This window comes from Ursus arctos, unplaced genomic scaffold (genome assembly GCF_023065955.2).
Source record: "Ursus arctos isolate Adak ecotype North America unplaced genomic scaffold, UrsArc2.0 scaffold_1, whole genome shotgun sequence".
Lineage (NCBI taxonomy): Eukaryota > Metazoa > Chordata > Mammalia > Carnivora > Ursidae > Ursus > Ursus arctos.
In genome coordinates, this window is record NW_026622763.1 from 80903552 (window position 1) to 80916762 (window position 13211).

The following is a 13211-nucleotide window of genomic DNA, read 5'->3' on the forward strand; positions in this document are numbered from 1 at the left end:
CCCACATCAGGCTCTTCCGCTATGAGCCTGCTTCTTCCTCTCCCACTCCCCCTGCTTGTGTTCCCTCTCTCGCTGGCTGTCTCTATCTCTGTCAAATAAATAAATAAAATCTCTAAAAAAAATTATAAAAAAAAATAAAATTAAATACAATGAAAGGATAGAATGTAACTGTAAAAACAAAAATTCAAAAAGAATCAAAGAGTTGATAAAATAAAAAATTGGTTGAAAAGGAAAGAGAAAAAAATTAAAATTGAAAGAGTAAGGACTCATGAGGAAAAAACCATGAATTCTACATACCATTTTCCCCCAGCACTAGAGTTTTGCAGTTTTGTGTGATCTGTAAACTCGATCTTAGAAGTTCTTGCTGATCTTCTGGGGGAGGGGCCTGTTGCGCTGATTCTCAGGTGTCTTTCCCGGTGGGATTGCACCGCCCTTGCCAGGGGTCCAAGCTAGGTAAGCGGTGTGGTTTGTTCAATGTGGCTTTTGTTCCCTGAAGGCTTTCTGCGAAGCTTTAGAGGATGAAAATGAAAATGGCGGCCTCCTAATCCCCCCCCCCCCCAGCTGAGAGCTCACCCCTCTTCAGCCCGCCCTCAGGGAAAAGCAGTCAGTCACTCCTGTCTCTTTAGTCTACACCGCACTCTATGCTTGCTTAGCCTGTGGCCGAATATTTCTATGTCAGGTACGTGACCCCACTTCGAGTCTCCTAAACCCTGCAGACCCCTGAGGTGGGCACCCCTGCTGCTCCTCTGGGGAGGGGGTCTCACTGGGGCTCTGCCGCTTCCTAGGCCCCTGCTCCGGGCACAGTGGCTGGATCCTGTGTGCACCCGCACAGCTCCTCCCCGAGGAAGAAGAAGGGTCCCCCTCCCCCCCCCCCCAGGTTCTGCTGCTTGCTGGGCCCCTTCTTGGAGAGCAGTTGCCCTGCCGGGCCTCGGTTCATGGTTCATGGCAGCCCTGAGCTGAGAGCCCACTCCTGGGTTCACCGTTTGCAGCCGGCTTCCCCGCTCTGATACTTGGGAGCCCTGCTGCATTCCAGTATCCCCGTTCTTTTTGTGACCCTGGGGATCCTGAGATCACAGTATTGCACCTACTATTCCGCCCCACCTTGCCACCTAAGTGCCTTTTAGGCAGGGACGTCCCTCACTGGAGCCTAGAGCAGCCTTCTAAAGGTTCTGATTCTGTGCTCCACTGCTGTATCGCTTTCCCGCAGCCGGCTGATGGAGGCTCCCTCCCCTGCGGTTTATCTTCCCCTATATCGCTTCAGATTCACTTCTCTACACCTTCTACCTTGCAGAAAGTGGTCGCTTTTCTATTTGTAGGATAGCAGTAATTCTTTTCTTAGATCTCCGGTTGAGTTCGCAGGTGTTCAGAATGATTTGATAGCTATCTAGCTGAGTTCCTGGGACCAGATGAAACTAAGGTCTCCTACTCCTCCGCCGTCTTGGACTCCTCCTCTATATATTGACATTTATGGGTTTCTGCCTTGCTGACTAAGGTCTTGAGGCTTCTCAGCCTCCATAATTGGGTGAGCCAATTCCTTATAATAAATCTCTTTACATATGTGTGTGTGTGTGTTACGTATGTGTGTATATCTCCTATTGGTTCTTTATGTATATATCATATTGGATATATTTTTCTCTAATACAGGGCTTTTTTGAGTAATATGAATTACCAGAGTTCCAAGCCATAAGACTAGCTAGAGTTTAGATTCTTTAATGTACTCATTAAAGTAATAGAGTATATAAATATGACAGCAAACCTATTTAATTAGAATTTATAATTATTAATCCAAGATAATACTTTTGAATTTTGCCAAACATCAATAAACATTTTTTAAATGGTTAGTCTAAAGGCAGGAGGGACAGAAGGAGAAGGAGAGGGAGAATCTTAAGCAGCCTCTATGACCAGCGTGGAGTCCCACGTGGGGCTCATTCTTATGACCCTGAGATCATGACCTGAGCCAAAATCAAGAGTTGGATGCTTAACCGACTGAGCCACCCAGGTGCCCCCCAAATCCTGTTTTAAAAATCTTTTTTTTTTTAATAAAGATTTTATTTATTTGACAGAGAGAGACAGCCAGCGAGGGAGGGAGCACAAGCAGGGGGAGCTGGAGAGGAAGAAGCAGGCTCCCAGCGGAAGAGCCTGACATGGGGCTCGATCCCAGAACTCCGGGATCATGCCCTGAGCCGAAGGCAGCCGCTTAATGACTGAGCCACCCAGGCGCCCCTGTTTTAAAAATCTTGTTTAGTGTCTAACTAGCTAGTTTGTGGCAGGTTACTTAAATTTTCTGGGACTCTCTTTTCCTATCTCTAATACACGATGATACTGAACTAATATTCTCCAAGGTTCCTTTCTGTTACAGTGATCTGTGGCATTTCAGAATCTTCTGAGGTGAGAAAGAACATGGTGGATTGTATTTTTCAGAGGGCCCAATAAGTAGCTCCCAGTTCTCTAAACAGGTTCTGTACAAATTGAAGGAAGGTTGGAGGGTGAAACATCACTTTATTACTGATGGAGAACTTCTATCTTAGTAGAAGAAAGGCAAGTTGATCTGAGCATGCCCAGTGTATTCTTTTCAAATTTACTCATCAGATAGATCTCTTCTGTACCCCAGGGGTAGAGACAGCAGAGGGACAGAGAGAAGCCAAGAGTAGGATGCAGTAGACTTCCACTCCCTTAGAAAGAAGCATCAGGAATGGAAGAATAATTCCTCACCATGTTAGAGCAGAAGGTACAAACTGGGAGATTGAAATAGGTAACCATGTATCAGATCACAAGAGGTACTTGAAACCAAAGGCAATAGGGAGTCTCTGAAGGTACTTGAGAAGGAGCATGATGAAAACAAAACAAAATTTAAAGAAAAGCATAACCCAGTGACAAATTTAAAAAAAATATAATTTGGAGAGCAAAAAGGGATTGGATGGATAAGAAAAAGAAAGAGGTTATTAAGGCGTAGGCATTTTGGTTTGAAGAACATATTTCAAGAACAGAAAGGAGATACAAGGAGCAGGGTTGTTCTGTCTTGATTCAGAGGACAGAATATAATCTAGTATGGAAGTTACGCCAAGACGGTCTTTGGTTGAGTGTAAGAAAGAGCTTAGGATTAGAGCTACTGAAATGTGTGTTGGGCCATCAGAAGGTTTTTCAGAGAACAGGAGTCATTCTTGTGAGCCAAATCTGGTCCACTTTTCATGTCTTTGACTTCAGGAGGTATTTTAAAACATTTGAGTAAGTAGTTAACATTTAATCACTTTTAAAAGTCACAAAAATCTGGATTTCCAATTCCTTTTGAAAAATTGGAAGATCTAGCAGCAATGGGCCCATTTACCTGAAGACCACACTTGGACAGAGCTGTGTAGGGGCTGCCCCATGTAGGTAAGGCATGTATTCCCCTTTTTGCCATGGGCCACACCACTTTGAATGGCACAGTACCTTCACTTTTTCCACTGCCTGCCTGATCTCTGTAGGCATTTGACTTTTCTACCCTTGTGCAGGAATCTCAGCTCTGCGAGGGAGGATGAATTTAATGACTTCTGACCCATAGCTTCTCTGATTTCATGATTTGGGGACATTTTTGTCTAACTTTATCTCATTTTAAATATGGACAGCTTCCTTCTGTGATGTGCTATTTTCATTATTCCAGTAATATTTCTTCTTGCTTTGGAACAACCATGTGAACTTTTCATCTTCAATAAGTAAAAAACAGCCAACAGAATTTGCAGAGAGGGTTGATCCCAGGCAAAATGGGCACATGGCCAAATTTGTTAGAGGCATTGCTTCTCCTCCTTCCCAATACTCCCTCATTGAGAATGGAGGGTCCCTTGTTCTGGGTGCATTCTTTCAGCTTGCCCTCCCTAGTCCTTCCTTAACAAAACCCCACAGCACCCTGCACTGTTCTGGTTGGCCTGTTGGACTATTTAGCGTGGCTTAATTTCTTCGAAGTGATTTCAAAGCCAAGACAGAAAGGTTATATATACCATAGTCAGCCTAAGGAGAACTGACCCCAAGGGAGTAGATAAATGAGGACATGATTCTAGAGAAGCTAAGAAGAGATGCAATGGATAGTGAGGGGACAGGAGTGAAGTGAGATGGCCAAGGGGGCAGTGGCAGGGCCGGGACAGAGCAAAGTGTGGGTGCGTGGCAAAGTGGGTATAGGATGAACTTTGTCCAGTAGAGACGATAATTACTGCTCTTAGCTTTATGTATCATTGGTACTGGACTGGAGGTGGGTTCCTTTTGTGTTTGCCTCACCTGGTTGACTGAGCATGGCTTGTATCTTATTTCTTTATAGTGATTGACAGAGAGCCGATAAAATGGATGAACACTTGATATGGTGATAAAGGGAAAAGAAACCCTAGATACTAAGAAATAGGTATACTTATAATAATAAAACCACTATATTATAACATGTATTGCTGTGCTTTACCCCGCAGGGTGGCTGTTCACTCATAACATTACTCCATTTTGGAGAATAGTCCCAGAAAATGGAATAGAATACGTGTTCTTGGGTATCACCAAACTACAACTCGTGATTTTTCCCAAGGCTCATGCTACAATAAAGCATCATTTTCTTCCATGACACAAATATTAAATATTGGAGGCATAAACCAAACCTGTTAGTTCGCTGTAGTAGTTTATATCAATCAGCGAACATTTAACTAAATGTAAATTCCGAAATATGATAATTGACAAGTTTGCAGTATGTTAGAGCTTGCAAGTGTTTCCACATGTACCACTTTTTAAATTTCTCATAAGGCTGAGACATGACCTTTGATCCTTCTTCAGTCTTGAATGACATGCTCCTGCCATTGCACAGTACTGCCATTCTGCTGTTCTCAGCAGTTCCTGAGTTTTGCTAAAGTGCATTTTCTGTTAACCCAGCAGCAAGGCGAATCATGGAAATGAATGTGTACATTTTTGATTACACAGGGCTCAGATATACTGTAAAGTTGATATAAAGACCAGAACAATCCTAGCTCTACTGTATTATAAATATGCCCCATCCAAAGCAAACACATTGTATAAAGTAGCCATCAGTTACATGTGCAAGATAGCTCTCTATATTTAATGTAATAGGGTATAGAATATTCAGTGATAGAGTTTTAAATTCTGCATTGCAACCAACCTTTCAGAAACTACCACTTGTGTAGTTTTAGTTTATTATCAAAGATGAGTGAGGCATACTTCTACTAAAAAATTATTCATTATTTATCTGACATTTCAATTTAACTGGGTGTCTTATATTTTCCATTTGCTACATCTGACAATGCAAGCCAGAATGGTTAGGCATTTATATATTTATTTATTTGTTTATTATTAAGTTTTTAGTTTTAATTCCAGTATAGTCAACATACAGTGTTATTTTAGTTTCAGGTGTACAGTATGGTCATTCAACAATTCTGTACATCAGTGCTCATCATGATAAGTGTACTCTTAATCCCCATCACCTAGTTCACCCATTCTCCCCACCCACCTCCATTCTGGTAGCCATCAATTTGTTCGCTATAGTTAAGAGTCTGTTTATTGGTTTGTCTCTCTCTTTTTTCCCTTTTTTCCTTTGTTTTGTTCCTTAAATTCCACATATGAGTGAAATCATATGGTATTTGCCTTTCTCTGATTTATTTCACTTAGCATTATACTCTCTAGCTCCACTGTGTTGTTTCAAATGGCAAGATTTCATTCTTTTTTGATGGCTGAATAATATTCCATTGTATATATATACTACATCTTTATCCATTCATCTACTGATGGACACGTGCTGCTTCTATAGCTTCGCTATTGTAAATAATACTGCAATAAACTAGGGGTGCATGTATCTCTTCAGATCAGTATTTTTGTATTTTTTGGGTAAATACCTAGTAGTGCGATTGTTGGATTGTAGGGTAGTTCTATTTTTAACTTTTTGAGAAATCTCCATGCTGTTTTCCACAATGGCTGCACCAGTTTACATTCCTGCTAACAGTGCCTGAGGGTTCCTTTCTCTCCACATCCTTGCAAACACTTACTGTTTCTTGTGTTTTTGATTTTAGCCATTCTGACAGGTGTGAAGTGATATCTCATTGTGGTTTTGATTTGCATTTCCCTGTTGATGAGTGATGTTGAGCATCTTTTTATGTGTGTGTTGACCATCTAGATGTCTTCTTTGGAGAAATGTCTCTTCATGTCTTCTGCCCAGTTTTTAATTGGATTATTTGTTTTTTGGGCGTGGAGTTGTGTCAGTTCTTTATATATTTTTGATACTAGCCCTTTATCAGATATGTCATTTGCAAATATCTTCTCCCATTCAGTAGTTGCTGTTTAGTTTTGTTGATTGTTTTTTTTCACTGTGCAGAACCTTTTATTTTGATTGTTTATTTTTGCTTTTATTACCCTTGCCTCAGGAGACATATCCAGAAAGAAGTTTCAATGGCTGATGTCAGAAAAATCACTGCCTGTGCTCTCTTCTACGATTTTTATTGTTTCAGGTCTCGCATTTAGGTTCTTAATACATTTTGAGTTTATTTTTGTGTGTGGTGTAGAAAAATGGCCCAGTTTCATTCTTTTGCATGTAGCTGTTCAGTTTTCCCAACACCCTTTGTTGAAGAGACTGTCTTTTTTCCCATTGGATATTCTTTCCTGCTTTGCCAAAGATTAATTGACCATAAAATTGTGGATTTATTTTTGGGTTTTCTATTCTGTTGTATTGATCTATGTGTCTATTTTTGTGCTGGTACCATACTGTTTTGCTTACTACAGCTTTATAGTATAACCTGAAGTCTGCAATTGTGATACCTTGAGTTTTGTTTTTCTTTTTCAGGATTGCTTTGACTATTTGGGGTCTTTGGTGGTTCCATACAAATTTTAGGATTGTTTGTTCTAGTTCTATGAAAAATGGTATTGGTATTTTGATAGGGATTGCATTGAATGTATAGATTACTTTGGGGAGTATAGACATTTTTACAATATTTGTTCTTCCAATCCATGAGCATGAAATGTCTTTCCATTTCTTTGTGTTGTCTTCAGTTTCTTTCATCAGTGTTTTCTAGTTTTCAGAGTACAGATCTTTCAGCTCTTCGGTTAAATTTATTCCTACATATTTTATTGTTTTTGGTGCAATTATATATGAGATTATTTTCTTAATTTCTTTTTCTGTTGCTTCATTATTAGTGTATAGAATTGCAACAGATTTCTGTACGTTGATTTTGTATCCTGTAACCCTATGAATTTGTGTACCAGTTCTAGTAGCTTTTTTGGTGGAGTCTTCAGGGTTTTCTATATGTAATATCATATTATCTGCAAATACTGAAAGTTTTACTTCTTCCTTGCCAATTTAGATGCCTTTTATTTCTTTTTGTTCTCTGATTGCTGTGGCTAGGACTTGCAATACTATATTGAATAAAAGTGATAAGAGTGGACATCCTTGTCTTTATTCCTGACCTTACAGGAGAAGTTCTCAGTGTTTCCCTCTTGAATATGATGTTGGCTTTGGGTATTTCATATAAGGTGTTTATTAATATTGAGTATGTCCCCTCTAATCCTATTTTGTTGAGAGCTTTTCTCATGAGTGGATGTTGTACTTTGTCTAATGCTTTTTCTGCATCTATTGAAATGATCATATGGTTTTTATCCTTTCTCTTATTGATGTGATGTATCACTGATTTGTGAGATTTGAACCATCCTTTCATCCTGGGAATAAATCCCACTTGATTGTGGTGAATGATTTTTTAAAATGTATTGTTGGATTAAGCTTGCTAGTATTTTGTTGAGAATTTTTGCATCTATGTTCATCAGGGATATTGGCCTGTAGTTCTCATTTTTGTGATGTCATTATCTGGTTTTGATATCAGGGTAATGCTAGTCTCATAGCATGAATTTGGAAGTTTTCCTCCTCTTCTATTTTTTGGAATAGTTTGAGAAGAATAAGTACTAACTCTTCTTTAAATGTTTGGTGGAATTTGCCTGTAAAGCTGTCTGGTCCTGCACTTTTGTTTGTTAGGAGTTTTTGATTACTGATTTAATTTCACTGCTAGTAATTGGTCTGTTAAAATTTTCTATTTCTTCCTGTTTCAGTTTTGGTAGGTTATATGTTTCTAGGAATATATCCATTTCTTCTAGGTTATCCAGTTTGTTGGTATGTAATTTTTCATAATATTCTCTTAAAATTGTTTGCATTTCTGTGATGTTGTTTGTTATTCCTCATCTTTCATTAGTGATTTTGTTTATTTGAGTCCTTCCTCTTTTTTTCAAAATGGTCAGGCCTTTATATCCCTCCCTCAACCAGTTGAATGTGGATCACCCATGGAATAGTGTGATCTTGGGCACCCCTGGGAGTGATAATACTCTGCCACTGAAGCAATCCCTAAATGGACTGACATTTGAGGGTTTCAGCTGACATGACTCCCAATGGCTAGGGCAACAAGCCCTTATTAAGGGGAATTCTGGGCATCCCAGCTTCGTGTCAATTACACTATCTTTTTGTTATTTTTGTTTTTTAAGTTAGTTCAGTGCTCAACAAGAGGCCTAAACTCATGACTTGAGATCAAGACTTGTATGCTCTACCAACTGACCCAACAAGGTGCCCCTATTTTTGTTGTTTTTAATGTTGCTCTATAGCAACTGAAAATAATAGAAAATCATTTTATTAACTTCAGTATTACAATTAAAATGAAAATAATTTTTTTCAAAACCAGCCCCTGCAATATTCAAATTCTTCATACAAAAGTAAACATGTAAGATTGGGTGTTGCGCATTTCTTCCATTGTTGCCTGTTTATTAGTAAGGACTAGGTGGGACCATACATCTGGGTTTTTCCAAGACATTTCTGATTTATGCCTCCTCTCTTGGCTTAAATATTAGTAGCACCTGTTTCACTCTCAAAAGTTTCTCAGTTTGGAAAATCAATGTTCTGTTCTCCTTATTAGGAGCCTCTTAGTGCTTCTCACTGCAAATGAGCACTAGTCTCAACTTCTTTACCATGGGAAACAAAAATGCTGAGCTTAAATCCCCATAGAGGGACCCACTCTCTTTTTCTAGTTCCAATTTAAGAAAAGTTCTTACAAGTCAAAGAAGTCTCCTCTCCCCACTCCTTTTCAACATTATACTGGAAGTTCTAGCTAATGCAATAATACAAGAAAAGGAAATAAAATATATGCAGATAGGGAAGGAAAAAGTAAAACAGTGTTTGTTCACAAATGATATGATCATCTATGTAGAAAATACAAAAGTATCAACAGAAAAAATCCTGGAACTAATAAGCAGGTATAGCAAGGTTGCAGGACACAAAGTTAATATGCAAAAGACAACTGCTTTCCTATATACTAGCAATGAATTAGTGGAACTTGAAATTAAAAAGACAGTACAGTTTATATTAGCACCTCCAAAAGTAAAATACTTACATATAAGTCTAACAAAATATACAAGATGTATATGAGGGAAACTATAAAACCTTGATGAACAAAAACAAGGGAGAGATAGTTTTTGTTTATGGATGGGAAGACTTAATATTGTCAAGATGTTAATTCTTCCCAACTTGATCTGTAGATTCAGTGAATCCCAATCAAAATCTCAGTAGGTTATTTTGTGGATATTGACAAAGGTACAATCCATGAAAGAAATAATTGATAAGCTGGACTTCATTAAAATTAAAAACTTATGCTCTGCAGAAAACAATCAATGTCAAGAGAAGAAAAAGACAAGCCACAGGTGGAAGAAAATATTTTCGAAAGACACTTTTATTATCCCAAATATACAAAGAATGCTTAAAATTCAACAATAAGACAACAAACAACTGAATTTAAAAGTGAGCCAAAGACCTGAACAAACATCTCACCAAAGAAGGTATACAGATGGAAATAAGTGTATAGAAAGATGCTCCATGTCCTATACCATCAGGGAAATGCAAATTAAAGCAACAATGAGATACTATACCCCTACTAGAATGGCCCAAATCTACAACACTGATAGCACCAAATGCTGGTGAGGATGTGGAACAAGAGAAGCTGTCATATACTGCTGGTGGGAATGCAAAATGGAACATTGACTTTGGAAGACAGTTTGGTGGTTTCTTATAAAACTAAACATTTTTACCATATGATCCAGCAAACGTGCTTCTTGGTATTTACCCAAAGGAATTGAAAACTTATGCTCACACAAAAACCTGCACACACATGTTTATAGCAGCTTTATTCATAATTGCCAGAACTTGGAAACCAAGATGTATTTCAGTAGGCGAATGGATAAATAAATTGTGGTGCTTTCATATGGAATATTATACAACACTACAAATAAATGGGCTAACAAGCTATGAAAAAACATGAAGGAACTGTAAAATGCATGCTAACAAATGAAAGAAGCCAAACTGAAAGGATACATAATATAGGATTCCAACTGTAAGTCATTCTGGAAAAGGCAAAAGTATGGAGATTGTAAAAAGTTCAGTAGTTGTCCAGAGTTGGGGCAAGACGGGGTGAATAGGCAAAGTATGGTGGGTTTTTCGGGCAGTGAAAATACTCTGTGTGATACCATAATTATGGATATATGTCATACATTGTCCGTATCCGTAGAATGTACAGCAACCAAGAGTGATAGTTATGTAACCTATGGACCTTTGGTGATTATGTGTCAGTGTAGTTTCATCACTTGTAACAAATGTACCTCTGGTAGGGGATATGATACTAGAGGAGGCTATGCATGTGTGGGGACAGGGAGTATATGGGGAATTTCTGTACCTCTCCCTCAGTTTTGCTGTCAACCTTAAGCTGCTCTAAAAAAGTCATAATAAAAAAAGTCTCAAGTAAGGGCTTGATGGGCCATAGTGAATGAATCAAGTGTGCCTGGAAGATGAAACACTGTGAGTGGTCCATCTTAGGTCAGGTACCTGATTCTAAATGAACAGGCTTCAGCTGGATTTGGAGAGGAACTTGGGGAGCAAGACCATGAAGTGTAGACATAATCATGCGAACCAATTTCTTAGAAGACTTTCAGAAGTAGGGAGATCTCTGAGCAGGGAATGTTCCCCAAGAAGTACCCACGAAAAATTAATTTAACATTATGTGGGGTGCTACTTGTTATTTGCACAGAATTTATTTCTCAAATTTCAGATGCTACCCCTTCATGAAGATATTTTAGGATTTGGACGGTTACACTCACCTTATCTACACAGCTCATGACGTTAAAGTCTTTGAAAATATCCTCTCTCATTTTTTATCTTGCCAGATGGTATGGTTCTTATCTTTTTAGGTGTTTTCATCTGGCAGCAGCTTGGTCATTTAAAATGCTTTTTCCTGGATCATGTTTAATTCCTTTATAGGTTTTGTCCTTTATATGACATGACTTTATTGCATGTCATAGTTTGGTGTAATTTTGATCATATTTTCTGTTTGATTATCAGTATTGTTTTGTTGTCATTTTTGATGAAGTTGTTTTATTCAGGGGACAGTCAACTCCATAGTCTGTTTCCCACATTGGAGTTGGACGAGTTTGTGTGTGTATGTGTGCGCGCGCGTGCGTGCGTGTGGGTGTTATTGCCAGCTACAACTTGGATACTATTCCATGTTATCCTTGGAATGTGTGCAGTGATGTCTGAAGGTGGGATGTATAGCTATTTAGATATGTAAATAGTTTAGATTACTTATTCCAAAACCTACTTGTTGATAATCAAATTCTTTTATTAGTTTTTTTGGCCATGTTACACAAGCTGCAAGAAATTTGTTTATAGTTTATCTCAGTTCATCCAAACATTTTCTTACATGGAAGATCTTAATGTTTTCTGCAGGATAGGGCATTTTGGCATGCAGTCTACCCCTCAGATAAATTATCAGCATAGCAGATAAAAAGTTTTAAAAACTTGTCTCTGGAGAATCCTCAAGTTTCTCTTTTCCTTCTGGAGAAGTGATTGTGTCTGTCATTTGTCCTCTGTCTCTAACGAGGTCTGTATCCATGACGTGAATAGTCTAATGCCATGACAAGCTAACAGAGATAATCTAGCCAGCTCGGTTTTAATTTACATGCCGCAGTATGGTAAACAACAAGAGGTGAGCAAAAGCATGTTATGTGATCTAAGGAATTCTATACATGTTAGCTGTCCTTTTTGCCTTAGAATAACAGAATACAAATATATAATGACCACTGATCAAGATTTAAGCTTTCATAGTTATGTCTTTAGAAATCTCAACATGTTAGTATATCGGCAGAATCTAATATTGTGTCAGAGGCTAGATTAATAAATGTTACTAATTATAATATTGATCAGATTAAACTACATCTAATGGGTGACTATGTGGTTAATTTAAAATTTAGAAAAAATTAAATTCTCTAGTGAGGATTTTGGCCTTCTCTTGTGCAGTGGTACTTTAGTATAAGAAACCAATGTCTGGACCATAATTAGGTTTTGTTTTGGAATTATGCAAATAATTGTATAGACTGTCTATATTCAGAAATCTCTAATGTGGAGTTAGGGACATAATTCAGAACAGTTCCGTGTATGGATCAAAATGTCAGTGTTGTTTTTTTTTTTAAGATTATTTATTTATTTATTTGAGAGAGAAGAGAGAGAGAGAGATTGAGAGAACAAATGGGAGGAGGGGCAGAGGGAGAAGCAGACTCCCTGAGGGGCAAGGAGCCGGCCACAGGACTCGATCCCAGGACCCTGGGATCATGACCTGAGCTGAAGGCCGATGCTTAACCGACCGAGCCACCCAGGGGCCCCTATGTCAGTGATTTTAAACAGACAAAATAAAATTTAAAATTGTATTTGTAGCCAAGTGCCATGATTTAAAAATATTATAGATCCTTTTAAGAGACTAATTCAGGTTTTTTGTTTTGGGGCAGTGGTCAAATAGATTATGCAGTATGATGTTTTTCAGCTCTGGTTTTTAGACAAAGTAATTGTTAACTGTGGAATAGGTAGAGGGTTGGATTTTAGTAATATTTTTGGTGAATTTTATTATCATACTTGATAGATCGGTAGTGTTGTTGAGTCATTCTGGTGTGGTTGGCAATTTCTGCTTTGGAGTCAGGCAAACATGGCTCCTGACCCAGCTCTGCTTCCTAGTAGTCATGTGACTACAGACAAGTGAGTCTCAGTTCCCTCATCAGTCAAAACGGGGGTAATAATAGTAGCTCCTTCTTAGAATTGCATGAAATTAAATGAGATCATCCTGATAAAGTGCTTAACTCAGTATCCAGCACATAGTAGGTGCTGTATAAATAATTCCTCTCCTTCCTCCTCCTCCTCC